Source organism: Panthera pardus, unplaced genomic scaffold (genome assembly GCF_024362965.1).
Source record: "Panthera pardus isolate Hobbes unplaced genomic scaffold, ASM2436296v1 HiC_scaffold_17, whole genome shotgun sequence".
NCBI lineage: Eukaryota > Metazoa > Chordata > Mammalia > Carnivora > Felidae > Panthera > Panthera pardus.
In genome coordinates, this window is record NW_026526732.1 from 22,252,992 (window position 1) to 22,269,166 (window position 16,175).

Genomic DNA, 16,175 nt, shown 5'->3' on the forward strand with positions numbered 1-16,175 from the left:
GCACCCGGCCCAAATGGTTGGGCTGGTGACTTTTGCCAAATAACCCATGTGACAAAAAATGAAAAGGGAAATTGGAAAGTATTTTCAACTGAATGGGAATGGAAACATATTTCCAAATAACTAGGATGCAACGATAGCAGTGCTTAGAGGGAAATTTATAGCACTATGTGCCCATGTTAGAAAAGAATAGTCTCAAAGTAATGGCTGAAGGTAAGGGATTGTCAAAATTGTCTTCAAATTTGTGGATGTCTTTTATTAAACATGTTTGTTTCATGTTGGAGGAGACAATACTGGTGGTTATAAAAAGGCAACTCTTGGCCCTTCATAGGGAAGAAATAACCATTAGACTTCCCCTGCTGGGGGCTGAGTTTCTTTAATGAGGCATGTTCCCTTAGATATACTCTAATTTTTTTTTTTTTTTTTTTTGTAAGTAATCCCTGGGTGGGGCTCAAAGTCACATGTATATCAACTGAGCCAGGTGTCCCTCCCTTAGATATTCTTAAAGGCTCTTCCCAACTATTAATTTCTGAGATAAATGGTAGTGAAGTAAAAAAGCATATATATTTCTCAATGTTAATAGGCTATACATTAACATGCACATTTAAACTGATGTATTATATAGTAGGTAATATAAGAATGACCAATAATTTTAAAAATCACAGAACTGTAGAATTAGAGCCTTAAGTGGTGTTTAGTCAAACAGCAGTGGCCTCAACTCCCTGCCTCTTTTAATATATAAAAAAAAATTTTTTTTAAAGGGAAATGCATTTAAGTTTGCAAATAAAAGCAGTGCATGAGAACCAAGGTACTGAAAGGCATATTCAGAGTTCAGAGAAAATTTCATCAAGCTCAGGGACAATCACTAACATTCTAGATGTGATTTTGTACTAGGTAAAATGTTGGATAAATGTCACCTTCTCTCCACAGCCTTTTCTGGCTCTACCAGACTTAGTGGCCTGTCTTTCCACAGTATTCTGTACACTCTGTACTGTAACATCTACATACTACCAACTATCGATAAGGTGTTATGAAAAATGAGACCAAGAGTTTAAAAAAAAAAATTTACCGTGTATCACTGGCAGTCTTTGCCTGTGCTTAAAAAGTCCATCTGTTTTCTTCTAGTGAGCAGAGCAGTGTGAGGGTCAAATGAAATAATATACGTATTCTTTGAAAACTGTAAAGCACTAGCTCTGTGTAACAAATATTCCTATGATGTATTTTGCTCTTCATGTGGCAACTGTCTGCATTTCTGCCTAGCACCAATACATTCTTGCTTAAAATAGTTAAATGGCAAGAAGTAAAGCTGATTGTACAAAAAAACCACATTGCTGCTTTATAACAGCCAGGGATTTTCTTCAATCAGCTTTTTAAAACACAATTCAATTAGTGCTTCTATTTTGTGTAGTAGCTTATCTTTTATGACAGTTTGATCTGGGTTTATTAGTTGGCCACCTTAAAATATTAGATGCGAGTGGTAAATTTTTAGTGCTAAAGAGAGCTATGTAATCCAGAAGCTGTAAGTTAAATTTTATGTCTTTTTATTGAAAAGGAAACAGGTTTTTCTCTTTTGACAAGTTTTACATTGGTTTGATTTTCAGCACCATTGATAATAGGTACCGTTATTAAGCATTTATTATATGCTAACACTGCTTTAGGGGCTTTATACTAGTTATTTGATCCTTCACAAACCCTATCAGAAGATATTATTTATGTCTTACAGATGAGGAAACTGAGTGTGCAAATACTAAGTGCTTAATTTACACAATTACTAAAAGGTGACACTAAAATTTAAATATGGATCTGACACCATAGTCCATACTCAAGCACTGCGTCCTTGAATGAGTGGGCCAGTGCTTTGGGCTTAGGAGTAGATTGTGATCATTTAATATAGTTATTGTGAGAGAAGTTCAGTGAGCAGTTGTATGCACATATGGTAGCTACATGCAGTGGAAACCGCGTGGGATTGAGAAACTGGATACTTCACAGTGACTCTTCTCCTTACCAGCTCTGTGACTTTGGCAAGTCAATTTATTACCTTTCTTAAGCCTGTTTTCCTCACTGAAAAATAGAAACTAATAAAACCACCTATCTCAGGTGGTTGTGATGAAGAGCAAATTGATGTTTGTAGGTGCTTTCAATGCTTTTGAAAGGGTATACAAATGAATTGATGGGTGTATTTTGTCATTTGCTACAGACTTCCATTAAGTAGTAAATTTTCTGAGTGCTTTTAAAAAATAATTTGATTTGTAGGAACTTAGTGAGTTTCCAGAGCAGCTCTATTGAAGTTAGAGTGATTACATAAGGAAGTTCTACTCAAAAGACTAGCGTTCTTCGATGAGATACTTTGTTTTTGAGGAATGGTTATTTCACAATACCTCGTAATGGAATTCTTGACGGATATTTCTGTCTCCATTTTGGAAGAGTAGAAAGACAGAGAGGCCCAAAGTAGATCAGTGCCAGAGTCAGCTTTGAGGTTCCTAATATAGCTGTCACACTGTGCCTACTAGGAAGCTACCTTTCCTGTGCCATTTAGACTTCTGTATTTTCTAAGCTCATTTCTGTCCCAGCTTGAGAGAAAGTGAAAGTCTTCTCTTGGAGGGCTGTTCAGTACCATGTACAAAATGGCATCTTTGGCAGTCAAATGAATAATCAGTGAACGGATCCCCCCCGGTCACACTGAAGCTCATAAGATGGGCACGTGGGAAGGTTGTGTTCTGTGTCAAGGAATGAGTTCTCCATACCTTTCATTCCAATATTGTTTATTTTCTTTTTGGTTTAGGAATTTTCAAATTTAACCCATCCACTCCCATGTTTCCTCGGGATTAGTGACAGAAATGGAAGGGGGCGCAACAAAACAAATAAATGCATTTTGTTACAGGCTTTCGTGAAGGTTGTGTCAAAGAAGCGGCTCAGAATTCAGTGGGGACTTCAGAAACCTTTTAATCAAATCTGTTCAACAGAGGTAACCAATCAGGAGAACCCATCTTCCTCTAGCCCCTCTTACCCCTGCCACCCCCCACCCCCAGTCCTCTCACTCCCACAGAGCTGCACAGGGCTCATTCACACACAGACTGTCACATAGGGGTTTGGATTAGCGGTTTGGGTGATTACTCCGTTCACATCAAAAGCTAACCCTTCTGTCTCTGTTCACGTTTTTTGTTTCGCAAACAGAATTTACGCAGACTGACTCCTTAGGTTGTGTGGCCTTCACTGGAAATGAGGCCTTGAAGGAAGCCCTAGTAATTACAGCTGTAAATTCACCCTATGGTGGTAGTTTACTAGGTGTGAACCGAGAAGGGCTGCCCACAAAGCCATGTTCCTATCATCATTAGAACTATTAGGTTGAGAATAAAATGTCCCAATAGTTTGGGTACGGTGACACGAAAGAAATTGCAGATTAAGTGAGACCATTGCTTGTGGGGTTGCAGGATGGAAAAAGAAAGGGAGAGTGAGCAGGCGAAGTTTATTTATGGAATGTCAGGGGGCCATTGAGGCTCAGCAGGCCCTAGAAGTGGAGGACTTCCCTCGGTGCTTGTTTTCTCCCTCTGACCTTGGATGAACTAGCGAGCAGTATATTATGCCGGGCGATTGTGCTGGTTTGTCATGGTTAGCATTCTGGACTGTCACTGGAATGTAGGAAACGGATGAATTTGAATTGAACCATGAGGTGGTCTGCCGGGCCCTCTCCTTGTCTCAAGGAAACCTGTCGCTGTTTGTCTGGGCCTGGCCTGATGGAAGCAGTGGAGGGAAAGAGAGGTGGGCCTTTGATCTCTTTGTTGCAGCTGCTCCCTGGGAACTCGCTGAAATCAATGCCCTGTTTTCCTGAAGGAATGAATGGCTCTGCCTAACTAGCTTTGTGAAGCTGTGGGGGAATTCACTGCCTCTGTTTATTGACAGCTGAAAAGGAGCACATGGGGTGGGATGGACCTTCTTGTGAAAACCAGGCGCAGGGAAAATTAGACCTCAATTTAACACAGAGGAATTTGGAAATTCACCCCAAAGGAGACGGTGGTTTCTCATGCTTACATTAGAATTACTCGAGTTTGGGGCTAGTGTGTAATGAACAATGGAGGTTCTGTCACAACTGTGTTATAAGTAGGAATATGGTATGCATAATAAATGATGTTAAGTAGAAGTTGATTCAACACCCTCCTTCTATTTTAAACACAGAAGTAGAGAAAGACAAATATTACCCATGATATAATCGAGTAATTCTTTTATTTTTGCATTCAGAAGAAGAAAAAAACTGACACTTGAAATCAGCATTAATGTAATATTACTGAGTATAAAGAATGTCATTCATTTATGTTCCAGAACATCTTTGAACTTTGCATCTAAATTTCACTCATGCTGCCCATTCCTGCTGCTCTGGACAGTGTGCGTTGTGTGGAAATACATTTATTTTTAAAAACTTCTATTTGAATATTGTAACTGAAAGTCTATGCGAAGCATAAATGAAACTAATAGACCACTATTAGCACTTGCAATTAACGCATTTCATAAATCCTAGAATTACTACCTAACTTTTGAGAACACAGCAAGGAAAAAATCTTGAGTTTATCACAAGGAAACATCACCATACCTTCTTTTACATCTCCCCTCGCTTGCTTGATTTCCCAGGAAGAATTTATGGCGTCTTCCTTTGGCCCTGAGCCCTTTGTGCACACCTCTATTCTCGCACTTAACACATTGCCCTGTAGCTCTTTGTTTAGGTGTATTCTTTTAGCTGGAAGTAAAGCAGCTGTGTCGGATTCATTTTTATATCTCCAAGCCCAGCAAAGCTCTTGGCTCAGTGAATGCGAGCTGCATGAATGGGGATTGATAGCTCCCTGTACGTTAGTTTGAATGTAATTACTTATCCAGGCTTCAACTGCAAATACTACATTTTAGGAAAACTTGATTGATCTATTGTTACCTGATTGGTGCTATAGCTTTTTAAAATCTGCGCTCTATGGAGAATTTCATTAAACACTTCTTTGATTTGGCAAGTTTGTTGAGCAGTCCATCAGCCTCTGAACAGGAAGCGTTAAAAAAGTGGATGGCATTGTCCTTTTTAAGTCTAAGCTCTGTTGTCTAATATTCTTTCCGAAAACTAAATCTCAACACAGGGTTTACGTATTTTCAGTATAATGAAAAAGCTTTTAATTTCGAGTTTTGTAGACTTCCACTTGACCACATTTAGTGATGGAGATGGATAAAGCTTCCATTTTACATGATTTAATTCTATGATGTAATGTTAAATAATGCAAAACAAACCATCCTTTGACAGTTTATTTAACCAGATTTACCACTGCTGTATGTTATGAACCCGTTATCAAAGGAAGCCAACACCTTCATTTGTCAGTGAAAAGTGTAAGGGAAATTTTGAGTCTAAAGGGCTAACTGCTATGATTTCACAGGGACCCTAGAACAAGCCCAATTCTGAGCTCTTCGCAAGTTAAAACCTATTTCTTTTTAAACCACAGCTTTAAGTGGGAAATAGTTGTCAACATTCTTTGGGAAACAACATCTTAGAATCGTAATGGAAAAATTTGGTAAATGGGGGTGGGGGGTGGTAAGTCATCACAGAAGTACGGTAACTGGCTAATATTTTACTCTCCATGATATTTTTGTTTTTACCACCAAGATTATTTTTTAAAGAAATCTATTTGGTTGTCTGTTTTTGATTAAAGGTAAGGGTGAAGTTTAAACAGGTTTGCAAATGTGCGAGTTGCGGTAGGAATCTTGTAGAGGAATGGGTATTTGTATGGGTCATACGAATGTGGTGGACTCAGCAGTTTGTGATTCTGCTGAGATTTCAGATTTCTTACCAAATAGGAAAATTACCATGGCCTTGATCATCGATAGACTCTCGCCCCCATAAGTATTAACTTGTAGATAAGAAAGCAGTAAGCATAGCACTTAGGTTTTATAACTTGGCTGCTCTACCCTCTGTTTCTGGAAGTAATTTCATGTGACATCATACCAAAGTAGGGAGGGGTAGAGGGTGGAAGGAAACATAGGAAATCAAACCACACTTTTTCATTTTAGCAGTGAGGCATATCTTTGTCCACATTGATAGAAAGAACTACATACAGGCCAAGGAAATAATTTCAGTAAGAATTGTGTTCTAGCTAGGTCTATAGAATCAGGTAACTCCAACTACGTGATCCTCCATAAAAGCGCCTTTTCTCAGGCCTGAAGAATGCTATAATGTCTGAGAAGAATAATTTCAAATAATGTGAGTCCAACCTCCAAAATAGGTTTGGGGATCAACACATATTAGGTGTTTGTATTTGCGCGTGTGTGTTTATCTCCATAAGCAAACTTCCTTGTAGAAAGACACCAGATACTTCCCTCTTAGATGGCTTCCCGTCCATCGAGACTGACCAAATAAAGCAGCCCTAATACAGGCTTATCTAGTCATTGAAAGGGAAACATCCTCCTTCTTCATTAGATTGAATTACAGGAAAGACTGTTCTGAAATACAGATTTAAAATTACCTTCATTGGGTATGCTTACTGTCAACAAATTCCGCCTTTCAGGCCTCTCTTCTCACAGCAGCCTTGTCTTCGGGGGTTAAAAATGGAATCAAGGAAAGGAGTTTTGTTTGTTTTGTTTTTGGGGTTTTTTTGTTTGTTTTGTTTTGGTTTGTTTTGGTTTGGTTTTTGGTGTTTTTGGTTTTTGTTTGCCTGTGCTTGTTTTGGGCCTTTTAATGATCTTTCCTTGTTCCTTAGAATATTCTCCTCTCCTCCCTACTTCACCTTCAGTCCTGCTCAGGGGCTGGTTTCCTTTTCCCAAAGGATAGGGTTCACGTGTGATACTTTTTAAAAGGTTCTGATTATTGTCTAATTTCTGCCTGAGGCTGTGAGGTATTTTCACTTGAACTGAGGTCTGTGGAATATAGTTGCAAATACATGCTTGCTCCTTGCTTACCAGGCGGTACTGTTAAGCACTACTCAAATTAATTCATTTAATCCTCAAAAGGCTCTTGTCCGTAGGTACGGTTATAGTCTCCATTTTACAGGCGAGGAGGACGAGGCAGAGACAGACTAAACAAATTGCGTGAGGTTTCTAAGTGGCTCTGGTGGCGCAAGGATTTGAATCTAGGCATTCTGACACCAGAGTCCATGCTCCTAACCACATCACTGCACTGCCTCTCTAAAAGTAAGACTCCTGTAAAACTTAAAGGCACACGTGTCTCTGCAAGGCTGGAATATGGCACTGTGGCATGTGGACGAAGAGAATGTTTGATCTTGGCATACCTGAACTAATATTCTGTATATAAATGTCTACTTACTTAGTACCAGTGTGGTTTTTCTCCATGCTTTTTTTTCCCCCTAACCTTTTGATTTCTCCTCTCTCCCCCCACCCCCGTTCTAGGCTTTGCTCTCACGTGTGATGTGGCCTCTGTTTCATGTCACATCTAAAACTTCTCTGTACCTCAGACTTAAAAAGGTAAGTATGTCTCTGCTAAGCCCTCGGACTTCTGCCCAGTCTGCTCTCCCGTGGTCAGTCGTGAGTCTGTATTCTCGTTCTTTCCGATGGTAGAGCACACACCAAAGCCTTCTGCTTTTTCCACAGTAGAGGGGGTTATGTTCCCGAAAATGCTTGCTCTCAGAGAATTTGCACTTGAGGAACTTGAGGCTTTGAGGGAAAAATAAGGTTGAGGGATATGAAAACCTATTTTTCACTGTTTAGAAAAAAATCAGGAGAATATGCTAAGAACTATTGTTGATACTCATATTAATTTAGAAATAAGGGATGTTATACAATTGCTTTTTATTTATCATGACTTCCTCACTAGAAATTTGTGATCTCCCTCTCTCACATTTTCAAAAGATGTTTTAAAATTATCTTAAAAATGGACAAATACATACGGGGGGGAGAATTTGGTGTGTTAGCCTTCATGTAGAATCATACTTAATCTGTTGCCTTTATTACAATTCAGTTTCTAAATCATGCTCTTAAAACCATAATATGAGGTGATTCTCCATTTGCATCTATTCTGTCCGGATTCCCTAAGTTATGAAATAAGTGTGCTTCTAAATCCAGTGTTTATTTGAGAGAACTTATGGTTGGCAGGATCCTCAGTATTTATCAGGCGTTTTTATTTCTTATCATTCCCCATCATACATATGGAGATTATAATTTGTTCTAACCACCTATTTCAAAATAGCAACCTCTAATTGCAGCCTTAAATTTCATATCCAACATTTTGATGGTTTTTCCCTGTAACATGTATTAATTTTCCGTGTGAGCCCATTGCCTTCCCCCCCCCTAACGCTACCCACCCACTGTTTTGTAGCTTCGGTGCTAACAGTGTTGTTTAACCATAATTCTTGGCCTCTGTCCACACTTTTTTTGTGTTTTTTTTTTGTTGTTGTTGTTGTTGCAAAATGTCCTTGACTGTAATATGCCATATTTTTTTTATTCCAGTGTTCTTTGTCAGTTTCCTTACATTACATCTTACACTTTTTTTTTCCTTAAACCCCTCACTAGATAAGTCACTTTCCAATTTATTTTGCTCTTGGGGCTAACTTCTAGAAGGTTATCCACAGCTGCCTGAGGTGGAAGGCCAGAGTGAAGAGAATGTTAGGGGTGTGTGTGTGTGTGTGTGTGTGTGTGTGTGTGTGTGTGTGTTTAAATTCCTGTTCTCCAAATGATTCTTACTGAAACCAGTCCACTTCCCCACCAACACATTCAAAAAGAACAATTTAGCAAAATCCAAAAATGCCAGAATCACTTCTGTATATCCTTAAGTGACTTTATAGTACCTGTACAACCAATTCATGCCAATTATAATTGTTTTCTCTAGTTAAACATGATATTACCATTTAAAGCACAGCAATAATATCACACTGCTTAAGAATTTAGGAATCTTTCAAAAGTACACAAAATCTACACAAAACTTTGTAGCGTGCAGGAAATAATAGAAATTTATTTTATAAGCACATGTTAGGAAATGAAATCATGTCATGATGGCCCAAATTAAGGAAAGGTTATGGAAGTGAATCAATAATTTTTATTCTGTCATGTATATTGCATTCTGAAACAAGTTACTAATGTTTCCTAATTGTGAATTTACCCAGTGTGTAAAGTCCTTCTTGAAACTTACAACAGGCCACCCATCTCTTTTGCACATACACTTTAGACTCTGTATGAGTCTCTGTGCTTCTGTAGGTACATACATAATGTGTGATCTTGTAACAGCTCTGGAAAGTACATAGATGTTGCCAAAAAGGGAAGTTAGGGAACTTGTGTAAGATTCCATACCTGGCAGGTAGCAGAGCCAGTCATCACCTGGTCTTTGCGTTATACCACACCATTTTTCTAGGTTGTATCTAGATGAATACCATCATTTAATTGACTCTTTTTTTTTTTTTTTTAACTAACTGTAGGAACACATCCTCGTGTTAAGTAGAGTATGCTGCTGTAGAATAAGGGAGGAGTGGTTAAAATACATTATTGTACCACTTTTAGGTAAGAAAAGTTATCTAAGAATTATTAAAATTTCTTTGTTTTCTGACTCCTTGGACAAACAAAAGGTTAAAATTAAGGCAGTTCAGAGATGAAGGGAGTTGGGGGGTGGTCATAATATAGGATAGTATTAAATATAAAAATAGTAAATAAAGCACAGTTTATCGGTGTGTTTAAAATAGCTCTAGGAGTTACGCATGTTTATACTTTAACAAAGTGTACTTTATTGGGGGAATAATTTAATTGGTCCGTTATGTGGCATTTACCAAGGTAATTTTTTCCTTTTTGTTTGAACACAGGAATTAAAAGTGATTCATAAAACAGACACACACACACACACACACACACACACACACACACACAGTCAACATGTAAATTAGAGCCACATTAAGATGATCATCATTTTATGTTGTTTCCCTAAAATGGTTCTCATTTGCCCTGTATGTTCAACTCAGAGTGCTGTGACGGTGTTGTTAGTTCTGATTCACGGAAGACTTAGAAGTCCCTGTGAACGGCTTTATAGAGCAACTTCAGTGTGCAGTTATTGCGTTTATTCTTTCTGTGCACATTTTTTGGGTTTTGGGTTTCTTTTCTCCCAAGGGAATTACTATTATATTGATTTTAGTGTATATGATGGTTAAATCCAGGAGCATAATCTGTACATCTGTCTGAGGTCTCTTTGGAGAACATAAGCCCAAGCATACTGCTTTCCTGATTAAAAACTCTCAGTGGTTCTGATTAGTCAGGACTCTTGGTTTTAACTGAGGGAAACTAATGGGACCTTTGAAGAATTCCAAATAGCCAAGTGATGTCGTGTATTTGCGTGCTAGAAGAATCACTCTAGCAGCAGCATTGTGATTAGAATGAAGGGGGCCACTCCAAAAACAAGACAGGAGCCCGAACGGACCTAGATCTCTAGCACGCAGAAATGTCCCTTTGCACTGACCTAGCTGCTCAAGCTCTTTACTCACCAGACTGGTAGCAAGTTTAAGGGAGCCACATGAAAGTTGAGTTTGGGCCCATAAAATGGGCTAGTCCTCCATTCTCCAGCATATCTCCCCACCTTCCTCCTACCAGGTTTTCAGGCACCACAGTTTGGAGAGCAGTCTTCTGCATGTGGTTGCCCACACTGGGTGATGGGGGTTGGGGATAGGCCATGTGAATGTTCATGAACTGCTTGTTATTCTCTTCCCTTCTGGGCCTCACCTATCTGGTGTGAGAAGGGAAGCAATTGTCAGCAGAGGCCAGAGTGGCCCCATGCTGTGGTTGCTTTGCTTTTCCAACCCTCTGCCTGCTGGCTCAACATACCTAGCTTCCATGTTTCCTGTGAGTTCTCTTCTTAGGTTCAATTTAATATGAAATATTCCCCTTCCTTATAACCAAAGCCAGGAGGGGGCACTGTCTTGGCACACTATGCTTCTATGACAGAGCACTTGCTCCCTAGGCAACTCCCCCTCTCCCAGTTCCGTCTTCCCCACTGTCTGTGTCCCACATTCTGGGCAGACTCAGTGGGCATCTGGGTGGCAGGAATATGGGGCTCCCTGGTTGCTGATTCTTGTTCATCTGAAGTTCTTCCAGCCAGGGCTCTCTGTTCTAAAAACTCTGATCTCTGCAGGATGGATGCTATATCTTGGCTTATCTAGAATCCTCTCCAGTTTTCATCAGGGCTTTCGGAAACTTCTTCTGAAGGTCTCAGATATTCAGCCACAGAACTGAAATGGATGGAATGTGCTTTGAGAATGTGTGACTGGTTTCAGAGTCTGAACCCCTCTTAAACGTTTCACTTGGTGTCACAGTACCCCAACATGTTTGAATCAGCAAATTTGTTACGTTAAGAACTTCTAGCCTCTCCCCCGGGGTAGGAATCTCCTCTCCCGAAAACTCCTCAGTTTGCCACACAGTCTCATTTCCATCCTATGGAAATCAGCCATCCTTCTCCTGTCCCACTTGCTGACCTGGGTGGGAGGCATGGCCAGGCTTGGGAAGCAGGGATGTCCTGTGCTTCGAGACCAACAGGACTGGGCTGTCTCTTTCCTCTTCCTGGTTGACATTGTTACTTCCTTTGGTTTTTAAGCAATTCAGAGTTTAAGATAAAGGCCTTAAAGACAACTTTCTCTGCCTCTCCCTTTCTAGATATTTGCATAGGAATCAGAGGAGTTAATCTTGTGAGTAAACTCTCAACATCTGCACAGTTTCCTTCCTTCCTTCTTTCTCTATCCGCCCCAGGATTCTAAAGCACAGGACTGCCCCCAGGTCACCAGTGCCTTTGCAGAGACCACACTCCTGTCTGCAACAGGGGGTGGCCTTTTTTTTAAAAAACCATTCTGGCTCCAGTTTTAGCAATTGAGGCTAGTCGATAGCACAGATACGTATGAGTCTAAGGTTCTTGGCGCCTTATGCAGGCATCCCGCGAGTCTGAATCTCCCTGCACAACTTCAAGTATGCAGGAAGTCTTCCTTTTTTTTTTTTTTTTTTTTTTTTTTTTATTCCCTGTAACTAATTCAGACTCCAGCCCCCATTCTGCTAACCTACAGGGAAATTTCATCTCAGTCATTTTTAGGTGTCTCTCCTTCCCCCATGGGGTGTGTTCTAGAACCCAGAGATTACCATGGCACCTGGTAGGTGAGGGACTGGCCTCTGACCTTTTGTGTATCTGCCTCAGGACTGAGTAGAGGCTGGAAACCATGCCACGGGTCTGGTCTCCCAGAGCACATCCCACACTCTTGAGGGCTCTGCTCACCGCCCTGGGGAACAGAGCTGTGCAAGGGACGCCTGGCTGGTGCTGACAGATCTCCTTCTCTTTTACAGGCCCCGGGGTGGGGGGAGGAGAGAGGGAGTCTTTTTCTCACCCTTGTATGTGCCCTCTGCTTCTCCAGTCTCAGGAGTCAGGCAGAATCTCCTCATTGGGTTTAGATGTTAACAAACTGCCTGTGCCGTCATCTGGGCTAAAATACAAGGAATTACAGAGCCTGCCACCTGTTTTAAATGAGCTAGAAAGAAAAGCTGTTGGGAGGACAAACAAAGCGAAATTCCAGAGTTGTCCTGCCGTGCTGATTTGCAGGCTGTAATGAAGGCAAAACATCGCCCAAACAGTGGTAACTATGGAAATTAAGAGAAGGAAACAGATTTGAGAGACAGTAAGCTTGCAGAATCTGTATAGCTTAGTCAGTGAGAAAAATCTAGTATGACTCCAGAGTTTCTGACTTCAGAGAGACCAGGAAGTAACACAGTAAAGAGACTGACCTGTTGATAATGTGGACTCTCACACCACACACTCTGGATGCAGGTCTCAGCTCCACTGCCTGCTGGTCACGTGAGCATGAGCAAATGAGTGCAACTTTTAAGCCTCAGTTTCCCCATAAGTAAAATGGGGCTAATACTGCATACTCATATGGTTGTGAGCATGACTAAAATGGCCATGACCTGAGCATCCAGTAAACGTTAGCTATTATTATGTGGTGGTGCCAGTAGCTAAAATCTGTAATACTAGAGGAGGAGTCCCTGCTTTAGGGCAGGTGACCCTCAGGGCTGTGAGATAGCCAGGCTGAGAGGTGGCAGATGGATTCGTCTGGACTTGGAAAGAAAGCTCAGGATTGAAGACAGATTTGGGAGACCTTTGCCTCCAAGGAGTAGTTGACACGTTGGGGTATGAATGTGGTCCCCCAGAAATGGTGCAAGAAGGTAGAGGGGCAGGTGTCAGGCCCACAAATGTATTCAGACATCGCCCCCCTATGTCATCTTTAAACTGACTTCATTGTTTTGAGATGAACATGAATATCCCGTTTAGGGTCTTTGCTTCAGAGGTATAATCTCATTGTTTGCTCGGTGAAATACAAGTTAGTTGTCTGTAATCTCCCATATTGGGTGGGCTCCTTTCTATCTGGAATTACAGTGTTTAGAAAAACACACACGGACACACCTTTTTTGAAAAGCTTTTCAAAAACAAACCTTGCAATCTTCAATCTAGAGGAGGCTTTCACTGAAAACTAAGACAATTCCCAGTGTTTGGGGCTTTCCCAATTCTTTCCCACTCAAATCATTAGAAATAAAAGAGTCAGTTTGAAGAATTGACTTATGAAAAATCAGGAGTAGCCGGAAGTGAATGAGCTGAAAGTGGAGGAAAATCCCTTTGTTTCATGGGGGTTTCAGTGCAGGCTCAGCAGGCAGCTAAACCAGGACATTCATAGAGAAAAGGGCATGTTCTTAAATGCTGTCAGAGGCAAACGCCTAGGAAGACCCACCGTGCCAGCAAAAAGTTATTCTACAAATCATATGTTCTATATTCAGGAAATTTTACTTTTTGTCATCGAAACATCTGAGTAAGCAGATGTAAACAGATCATTTTCCAAAAAAACATTTTCCCTTTTATTTAAAACAATGATCTGTTTACTGTGTGCCGATTTCATTCCTAGAAAACTGTGACTTTCCTTGTTACTTTGGAGCCCAGAAACATGTATATTTAATAGTGTTTTTACCATATACTTTAAATATATATTTACATATTATATATTAAAAGATTATATATACATGTGTATATATACGTATATACATATATATATACACATATATACATATATGAATGATTAAAGCCCTTTTGTCAGATTTGAAATCTAAGTTCTGACCTGAAAAGCAGTCTGCAAGGAGCATCCTGTCAAACTTAGATGTGTTATTTTTCCTGTCTCTTCTCTGCTTTATTAAACTGTCACACACCGCGCACGATTTTTCCCCAGGGCCACGCATGCTTTCGGGTTCTCTGTTGCATTGTTAACTATTTAAGCGTTTGGCTGGTGCCGAGATGGCAGGTGGGAGAGGCAGAGGAACTTGGCCTCCTCCCCGCCAGAGTTCTCCTCTTTCACTAGTGCTGCTTACATTGAACAGCTTAAGAATAAGCTCCTGTGTGAGCCCTCGGAGGCCGAGGAGTATTGTTGGATTCAGAAAGGAATCGCTTTCTTTTAGTGATCATTTGAATATTTCGACAATGAAGCTAAGCCACTCCACTGCCTGGTTTGCGTACCTCGTGTCATGTGCACCCTTCCTTGGGAAGAAGAGAGCCCTCGCCTCTCTGAATTTGTAAATTGGTATTGTCCGTTGGTGAGATGAGTAGAAGCAAAGGAAGAATCCTCCAGAACAATTTTACTCTCTTGCTCAGTGTTTTTTTAAAGCTCTTTAAAAAAACAAATACATAAAAATAATACAGGCCTTTGTAGACCACCCAATTAAATCACCATGATAAGTGGTGGGTATTTTGAGAAGAGAGATGGGCCATGAGATGATGTGTTGAAGTGTTTATACATGTGAAGTGAGGAATACATTTAAAACAAATTCTCTGGATGATTCAAAGATCCTACTCACCTCTGGTTTTTTCCTGAATTGTGATGGGTTATTTTTCAAATTTGGTTGTCTAAAAATGATCTTCATTTTTCCATTTTTAACTTAAAAGGAATGCTCTCCTACAAAATAAACAGACATAGCTTTTTTTTTTTTTTTTAATCAAATTAAGAGAACAGGCGACCAAGTGAATAAATCACATAGGTAGGATATAATTGGCTTTGTTTCATAGTAAGCTTACCTTTGTGCTGGTTAAGAAAATCCTAAAAACCTTTACCCCTATGAGAATTGACTGGTTGGAATAGTCCTAAATTGGAAGAAGCCAAGTTTTGTAATTAATTGGTGAATAGAGATACTGGTTTCCGAATGCTCACCAGAGATCAGTGGTACAAAGCTGGCCATGGACTTGGCTCTGGAGAACTTGGTGAAAACGTGAATGCCCAGTGCCAAAGTGATGTTACGGCATTCTGTGCTGCTTTGTGCTGTGGCCTCGGAATCTGTATTTTTAAATGATGTCTCTGGCAATTCTAATGCATAGCCAGGTTTGGTAACCACTGAATTGTGTATTCAATTTGGAGACCTCAGCCTTTTCACCATCTGATGAATCTATATGTTTATTTGAAGCTTTTGTTGAAAATGAATGCCTGCTGGTTATTGCTTTTTTCAGTTCACAATTTGTTTCCGGTTCTGTTATTGCATAGATTTGCATACCTGTTTTATAGTATTCTAATACTGTTGCTTTAAAAAAAATACCATTTCCTCTCTGTGCTCTTTTGAATATTTGATGTAAACAATTTCATGTTTTGTTTTGTTATTTTCCCTACTTGCAGAAAGTAGGGGAAAACTCCAGGGTTTTTCTAACCCAATTGTAATATAAATACTTAAAGATCTTGGTCAAGGTAATATAAGGTTGAAAATCCTTTAAGTTACAGCATTATGAACTTCATCATACCTTTAAAATATATCAGATGAGCTAAATGTTTAAGACTTTGGCCAGATGGTCGATCTGAGACATTTAAAAATTAATGGTTGTGTGTCTGTTGAGGTATCCTACTACAGGATTTTAACACTTAAAATTGATCTGTCAATGAAAATGCGTGAAAGGGCAGTCAGAAATCTCTGTCAGTCATCAATTGTGTGTATGTGCTCTTGAAGTCAGGCTCAAGCTGCAACATGATGGGGGGAAATGTTTTCCTAGCTTCATTCACTGAAGGTGTGCAAGATCTCTTCTTACAGGTTTGAGTCGTCAGACAAACTTCCGAGGGGACTCCATGACCACCTGGAAGCTGGTGTTTCCTGTCACCGAGTAGGTATGCAAACAATGAAAGCTTCTTCAAATTATTTCTGCCTGGGCATGTTTATTAACAATTACTTGGAAACACATAGTA

At 40.0% G+C, this 16,175-nt stretch overlaps 1 protein-coding gene across 10 annotated transcripts in view; it reads left to right on the forward strand.

Moving 5' to 3' along the window:
• The first annotated feature begins 7,350 nt into the window (after positions 1–7,350).
• PLAGL1 (PLAG1 like zinc finger 1) overlaps positions 7,351–16,175 on the forward strand; it is a 29,818-nt gene continuing 20,993 nt past the window's right edge. For 2 of the 10 annotated variants that reach the window (XM_019425071.2, XM_019425072.2), the window contains exon 1: positions 11,929–16,097. The gene's annotated coding sequence lies outside the window, so the exon portion shown is untranslated. Of the gene's footprint in view, positions 7,438–9,390; positions 9,463–11,592; positions 11,625–11,926; positions 16,098–16,175 lie in introns of those variants that run through there. The other 8 variants (XM_019425065.2, XM_053904411.1, XM_019425063.2 and 5 more) reach the window with 8 other exon arrangements.